We start from the raw sequence: 7,145 nt of genomic DNA on the forward strand, positions 1-7,145 counted from the left end.
TCTTAGCCAAAAGGCCGGTAGTTTATACCCCCACAACTGTGCGGGTCCGGGCGCCCCCTCTGGCGAGGGCCCCGCCACTCAGAGGGTTCCTTAAGGGACAAGCAAAAGCGGACCCTCACACGACGCCGACTTTTGACAGAAAGGTGCAGCTCCGCGAAGCAGAGCTTCCAAAAATACCGTGAACTCGGGGCTGTTCCCTCCACGGAAATCTTTAGTAAAAGGCGAAAAGATTTGTGCGAGATGAAGAGAAACCCGGCGATTGCTGCCACAGGGCACGCGCTGGACGGAGGTCAAGAACCATGATGAGTCGTGGGACGCGAGGGTGACTCCAGGTGCTGCCGCGAGCCTGGGCGTGGCTTGCCTTGCCACTCAGTCTCTCCACCTCCCACACACACATGCATGCTCCAGTCACAACACAGTGTCATCCAGCTATTTATTAATTTAAAAAAAAAAAAAAAAAAAAAAAAAAAAAGAGAAAAGGGGGAAAACCCAAAAGGGCCCGAAAAGGAGGTGGCACGGTTGGGCAAAAGACCTGGCAAGGACTCACACGGTCTGCTGGCTGTCAATCAAGGAGGGTTCCAAAGTCCCAGAGGTTGGTTCCGCTTGGCTGGCTGGCTGGCTGGCTGGCTGGCTGGCTGGCTGGCTGGCTGGCTGGCTGGCTGGCTGGCTGGCTGGCTGGCTGGCTGGGTTCTTTTCTTCCACAATCAAAGGGATGTGCACCGTTCCTGGAGTCACTGCAATACCGGTCGATCGTGGGAGCGGACGGAGCAAGCCCCTCTTCCGTCTCCCTGTTCCAAAAAAATCAGATTAATATATTAGTCCTCGGGTAGAGGACGTATCAGATATTAAACTGATAAGAACAGATACTACACTTGATCTTAGCCAAAAGGCCGAAAGCGATACCCCACAACTGTATCGGGTCCGGGCGCCCCTCTGGCGAGGGCCCCGCCACTCAGAGGGTTCCTTGGGGCGGGACAAGCAAAAGCGGACCCTCACACGACGCCGACTTTTGACAGAAAGGTGCAGCTCACCGAAGCAGAGCTTCAAAAATACCGTGAACTCGGGGCTGTTCCCCTCCACGGAAATCTTTAGTAAAAGGCGAAAGATTTGTGCGAGATGAAGAGAAACCCGAGCGATTGCTGCCACAGGGCACGCTGGACGGAGGTCAAGAACGGCGGTAGTCGTGGACGCGAGGGTGACTCCAAGGTGCTGCCGCGAGCCAAAGGCGTGGCTTGCCTTGCCACTCAGTCTCTCCACCTCCCACACACACATGCTCCAGTCACAACACAGTGTCATCCAGCTATTTATTAATTTAAAAAAAAAAAAAAAAAAAAAAAAAAAAAAAAGAAAAAAGGGCGGAAAACCCAAAGGGCCCGAAAAGGGAGGTGGCACGGTTGGGCAAAAGACCTGGCAAGGACTCACGTGTCTGCTGGCTGTCAATCAAGGAGGGTTCCAAAGTCCCAGAGGTTGGTTCCGCTGGCTGGCTGGTTGGTTCCGCTGGCTGGCTGGCTGGCTGGCTGGCTGGCTGGCTGGCTGGCTGGCTGGCTGGCTGGCTGGCTGGCTGGGTTCTTTTCTTCCACAATCAAAGGGATGTGCACCGTTCCTGGAGTCACTGCAATACCGGGTCGATGCGTGGAGCGGACGGAGCAAGCCCCTCTTCCGTCTCCCTGTTCCAAAAATCAGATTAATATATTAGTCCTCGGGTAGAGGACGTATCAGATATTAAACTGATAAGAACAGATTTTTTTTTTATATTCGTTTATTGCATAACCCAAATTAAACAATCATACAAGTATGTCCCCCATGGACAACCAAAATTACCAAAAAGGAAAACCAAATTAACAAAATACAAAAACCAGAATAGCAGAAGGGACCTAGTTCCGGTAGAGGGCCAGCCTTCTAGGGGACCCCCAAAATAAAAGGCCCGAAGGCCAGACACACAAACATAAATCCAACCTACAAACAAGGGCATTATACACTCACATACAGCAGAACATCACAAACCCACACAGATAAACAAACCACTCCCTACTAACAAGGTCATTTTACATGCAAACCCATCCACCAACACCCTCCCAACCCCAACTCCATCTTTAATCCTCCCCCAAAAACAACCCAGCATGCACTTCCCCACTAGTCCATGCCCATAGTCCGCTTCAAACTGTCCACATCCCACCCAGCAAGCTGGGCAGGGGGGGGGCGACTCCCCCGACCTGCAGTCCGCACCTCCGCCACCGACTCCTCCGAATCCGCCAACGCATCCGCCTCCAGCTCCACCATCTCACCCGTAGTCCCCGACTCAGCCACCCGGGGCAGGGAGCGATCAAGACCGCCGCCCCCTCCCCCGGCCGCTGACGCCGCGCAGGAGCACTCTCCGGACCTCCACCCTCCAGGGGGCGCTTCCCAGACACCATCGCCAGGTCCGCCATCTCCTCTTCCTGGGAGGCCGTTGCCTCCGCCCATTTCAGCGTCCCGACCTTCTCCCTGGCCACGCCCGGCCTGCCCTTCGACCCCGCCGTCCCTCCGACCTCTGGGCGGCCATCTTGGCTGCCATGCGGCCTAGCGTTAGCCGTAGCCACCAGGCAGCCACCATGCGGCCCAGCTCCCGCACCACCAGCAGACACTGCAGCTCCCGTTCCTCCACTAGCACCAGCCGCCGCTAGTCCAGTCGACCTCTGCTCCAACACACCAGTCACCAAAGGAGCCCCTGCTTGGGAAACAGAAACCCTCCCACCACCAGATAGCCCCACCACCGCTCCCGCATAGCTCTGTCTCTTAGGGCACCTCAGAAAGAGGTGATCCTTAGCCCCACACAATGAACACTCCCTTTCCTCCCCACAGTCCTTCACCACATGCCCCACCACCCCACAACGAACACACCGCTGCACCACACAATCCCTCCTCAAATGTCCCTCTTCCCCACATCCCCAACAAACAGTCGGCAAGTCCGGCAAAAACACCCTCCCTCGATCCGTCCCCAGAGCAAACAAATGCGGAGGCCGCAGCTGGCGGCCCTCCCCAGAGACACGAAAACGCACACAGTACCTCCACTTTCCAGTCCAAAATCCGTTGGCATCCACGACCTTCTCCCCTGGTGTCACCGAGCTGCAATACCGGGTCAGGAACCCCCGCACGTCGTACTCCAACACGTGCGGGTTGAACATCTGCACCACCACCACGTTGACCGTATTCCACGCCACGCGCTTGATCCCTGTAATCCGTACGTCACCGGCCCCCTTCACGACACGAACTCGCAGGTCCTCCTCCTTCCTGAAGGTGACATCATGCCACCCCACCGCCGGGTAGTCCTGCAGGCACAGCACGTCAGCTCCTGATAATCCCAACACGCCCTTAAGGATGACCTCTCCAAACCCCGCTCGATCCAACTCCTTCCTCCTCGCCTCCGGGATCAGATACCGAATCGCATTCCTCGGAATTCCCCTCGTCTGCTCCATCACGTCTGCCATCGCCATCTCGGGTAGTCCACCTGATAAGAACAGATACTACACTTGATCTTAGCCAAAAGGCCGAGAAGCGATACCCCACAACTGTACGGGGTCCGGCGCCCCCTCTGGCGAGGGCCCCGCCACTCAGAGGGTTCCTTGGGGCGGGACAAGCAAAAGCGGACCCTCACACGACGCCGACTTTTGACAGAAAGGTGCAGCTCCTCGCCGAAGCAGAGCTTCAAAAATACCGTGAACTCGGGGCTGTTCCCCTCCACGGAAATCTTTAGTAAAAGGCGAAAGATTTGTGCGAGATGAAGAGAAACCCGAGCGATTGCTGCCACAGGGCACGCTGGACGGAGGTCAAGAACGGCGGTAGTCGTGGACGCGAGGGTGACTCCAAGGTGCTGCCGCAGCCAAGGCGTGGCTTGCCTTGCCACTCAGTCTCTCCACCTCCCACACACACATGCTCCAGTCACAACACAGTGTCATCCAGCTATTTTTATTTAAAAAAAAAAAAAAAAAAAAAAAAAAAAAAAAAAAGAGAAAAAGGGCGGGAAAACCCAAAAGGGCCCGAAAAGGGAGGTGGCACGGTTGGGCAAAAGACCTGGCAAGGACTCACGTGTCTGCTGGCTGTCAATCAAGGAGGGTTCCAAAGTCCCAGAGGTTGGTTCCGCTGGCTGGCTGGTTGGGCTGGCTGGCTGGCTGGCTGGCTGGCTGGCTGGCTGGCTGGCTGGCTGGCTGGCTGGCTGGCTGGCTGGCTGGCTGGGTTCTTTTCTTCCACAATCAAAGGGATGTGCACCGTTCCTGGAGTCACTGCAATACTGGTCGAGCAAGCGTGGAGCGGACGGAGCAAGCCCCTCTTCCGTCTCCCTGTTCCAAAAATCAGATTAATATATTAGTCCTCGGGTAGAGGACGTATCAGATATTAAACTGATAAGAACAGATTTTTTTTTTTTTTTTTTTTTTTTTTATTGAATATAAACAGAGCAAGCAGCCTTGAAAATACAACACACAGGAGATATACACATAATACACACAACACACAAAAGATACAGAAGGAAGTTAATTTAAGCTAGACTAGAGGCTGCCACCATAAACAATAACACATAACATCACAAAAACCCAGGCACACAGGCCCGGCCAAACACATTGAAAGACATACACACACATACCAAAAACCTTACCCACCCACAACACACTGTTTAATCCACCCCATACATCAAAACAACACACCCACAAACACAGAAACACAGATACACAACCCCATCACAAAAAACACATCAACCCAAACCCATCGCCCGCTTCACGCTTCCACGTCCCAACCCCCTACCTGAACAGTAGGGGGCGGCCTCTCCCCCCTTCCCAGCCCCTGTGCACTTCCACCTCCAACCACCGGGGGCGGAGCCCCCTCCGGCACAGCCACAGTCTCCTCCACCTTCTGCCGGCCCACCGGACTCCCCGTTACACTCCCATCCGCCAGAGGGCTTTCACTGCCCCCGCCACCGCCGATGCTTCCACCATCTCCTGCTCCTGCGAAGCAGAAGCATCTGCCCAGCTGGTCTCCACCTTCTTCCCCACAGCCACGACCTCTGACCCAGCCGCACCTTTGACCTTCAGGCGGCCATCTTGCCCGCCATGCGGCTTAGCAGTAGCCGTAGCCGCCAAGCAGCCAGCCTGGCTACCATGCGGCCCAGCCACCACACCACCAGCAGACACAGCAGGCAACGGCACCACCACTCTGCTCCCAGTCCCCGTCTTCTCCACCACCGGCACCGTCTTTGCAGGCTTCTGCTTCCCCTCACCCGACACCGCGGGAGCCCCCGTACCAAGAGCAGGAACCCCCGCAGCGCCAGTCACCACCCCAGCATAACTACGCCTTTTCGCACACCCAGCAAACAAATGGTCAGTCCCCCCACATAAAACACACTCCTTCAACTTAACACAATCTTTCACCACATGTCCCACAGCCCCACAGCGCAAACACGACTTAACAGTACAGTCCCCACGCAAATGCCCCACACCCCCACACCCCCAGCACTCACTTGGCAAGTCCGGTATGTAAACTCTCCCACGGTCAGGTCCCAGAGCAAACGCGTAGGGCGGCCGCACCACACGATCCCCAGACGAGCGAAAGCCCGCAATAAAGCTCCATTTTCCTGTCCAAAATCCATTGGAGTCCAGTATCCGCTCCCCATCCGACAAGTCGATGCAGTACCGTTCCAGGAAGCTCCAGACATCCTCCAACAGCACGTGGGGGTTAAAGACCTGCACCACGACAGTGTTGGTCGCACCCCACTTCGCCGCACATATCCCCTTCGCCTCCACGGAGTTCCTAGTCGGATTCTCCCACCGCCGATACCCCTCGATCATCCCCGCCATCGTCCGGAAGGTCAAGTCGAAACAGGTCCCATCCACCGCTCCCTGCAGGCACAGCACCTCCTTGTCCGTCACCCGAAGCGCCTCCTTGACGATCTTTGCTCCAAAAACCTCCCGAGTCAGCATAGCCCTCTTCTCCACCGGCACCAGGAACCGAACTCCAAACTTTGGGATCCCCGTCCATGTCTCAATGGCCACCATCGCTGTCTCCGATACTTGATCTTAGCCAAAAGGCCGAGAAGCGATACCCCACAACTGTACGGGGTCCGGCGCCCCCTCTGGCGAGGGCCCCGCCACTCAGAGGGTTCCTTGGGGGCGGGACAAGCAAAAGCGGACCCTCACACGACGCCGACTTTTGACAGAAAGGTGCAGCTCCGCCAAGCAGAGCTTCCAAAATACCGTGAACTCGGGGCTGTTCCTCTCCACGGAAATCTTTAGTAAAAGGCTAAAGATTTGTGCGAGATGAAGAGAAACCCGAGCGATTGCTGCCACAGGGCACGCTGGACGGAGGTCAAGAACGGCGGTAGTCGTGGACGCGAGGGTGACTCCAAGGTGCTGCCGCAGCCAAGGCGTGGCTTGCCTTGCCACTCAGTCTCTCCACCTCCCACACACACATGCTCCAGTCACAACACAGTGTCATCCAGCTATTTATTAATTTAAAAAAAAAAAAAAAAAAAAAAAAAAGAAAAAGGGCGGGAAAACCCAAAAGGGCCCGAAAAGGGAGGTGGCACGGTTGGGCAAAAGACCTGGCAAGGACTCACGTGTCTGCTGGCTGTCAATCAAGGAGGGTTCCAAAGTCCCAGAGGTTGGTTCCGCTGGCTGGCTGGTTGGTTTGGCTGGCTCTGGCTGGCTGGCTGGCTGGCTGGCTGGCTGGCTGGCTGGGCTGGCTGGCTGGCTGGCTGGCTGGCTGGGTTCTTTTCTTCCACAATCAAAGGGATGTGCACCGTTCCTGGAGTCACTGCAATACCGGGTCGATGCGTGGAGCGGACGGAGCAAGCCCCTCTTCCGTCTCCCTGTTCCAAAAATCAGATTAATATATTAGTCCTCGGGTAGAGGACGTATCAGATATTAAACTGATAAGAACAGATTTTATTTTCACTTTTTCTTTCATCATTTCATCACCTTTTCATCACATGGTTTTCATTCTTTTTCACATTTTGCATTTTCATTTCACATTTTCATCATTTTTTCACAGCACATTTTTTACAAAAAATAAACTCATTTGTCTATAAAACCATTTTTGTTTTAAAACTGTGTCTGTGTGTGCAAAGTCCATGTGTGTGTTTAAAAGTTCATGTTTGTGTAAAAGGATGTTAAAAGTCC

At 54.9% G+C, this 7,145-nt stretch overlaps 6 non-coding genes and 3 pseudogenes across 6 annotated transcripts; all 9 read right to left on the reverse strand.

Moving 5' to 3' along the window:
• Positions 1-147: 147 nt before the first annotated feature.
• Positions 148-257, reverse strand: LOC125290737. The gene has a single exon (XR_007192871.1). It is a non-coding gene; the product is annotated as a U5 spliceosomal RNA (small nuclear RNA).
• Positions 258-709: 452 nt separating this feature from the next.
• Positions 710-901, reverse strand: LOC125290733. Its single transcript, XR_007192867.1, has one exon. It is a non-coding gene; the product is annotated as a U2 spliceosomal RNA (small nuclear RNA).
• Positions 902-1,023: 122 nt separating this feature from the next.
• On the reverse strand, positions 1,024-1,136 carry LOC125290736. The gene has a single exon (XR_007192870.1). It is a non-coding gene; the product is annotated as a U5 spliceosomal RNA (small nuclear RNA).
• Positions 1,137-1,587: 451 nt separating this feature from the next.
• Positions 1,588-1,796, reverse strand: LOC125290738 (annotated as a pseudogene).
• Positions 1,797-3,453: 1,657 nt separating this feature from the next.
• On the reverse strand, positions 3,454-3,539 carry LOC125290741 (annotated as a pseudogene).
• Positions 3,540-3,662: 123 nt separating this feature from the next.
• LOC125290735 lies at positions 3,663-3,777 on the reverse strand. The gene has a single exon (XR_007192869.1). It is a non-coding gene; the product is annotated as a U5 spliceosomal RNA (small nuclear RNA).
• A 457-nt stretch (positions 3,778-4,234) lies between these two features.
• Positions 4,235-4,435, reverse strand: LOC125290740 (annotated as a pseudogene).
• A 1,757-nt stretch (positions 4,436-6,192) lies between these two features.
• Positions 6,193-6,304, reverse strand: LOC125290734. Its single transcript, XR_007192868.1, has one exon. It is a non-coding gene; the product is annotated as a U5 spliceosomal RNA (small nuclear RNA).
• Positions 6,305-6,755: 451 nt separating this feature from the next.
• Positions 6,756-6,941, reverse strand: LOC125290739. Its single transcript, XR_007192872.1, has one exon. It is a non-coding gene; the product is annotated as a U2 spliceosomal RNA (small nuclear RNA).
• Between the last annotated feature and the right edge of the window lie 204 nt (positions 6,942-7,145).

This window comes from Alosa alosa, unplaced genomic scaffold, assembly GCF_017589495.1.
Source record: "Alosa alosa isolate M-15738 ecotype Scorff River unplaced genomic scaffold, AALO_Geno_1.1 AALO_1.0_unplaced_855, whole genome shotgun sequence".
Taxonomy (NCBI): domain Eukaryota; kingdom Metazoa; phylum Chordata; class Actinopteri; order Clupeiformes; family Clupeidae; genus Alosa; species Alosa alosa.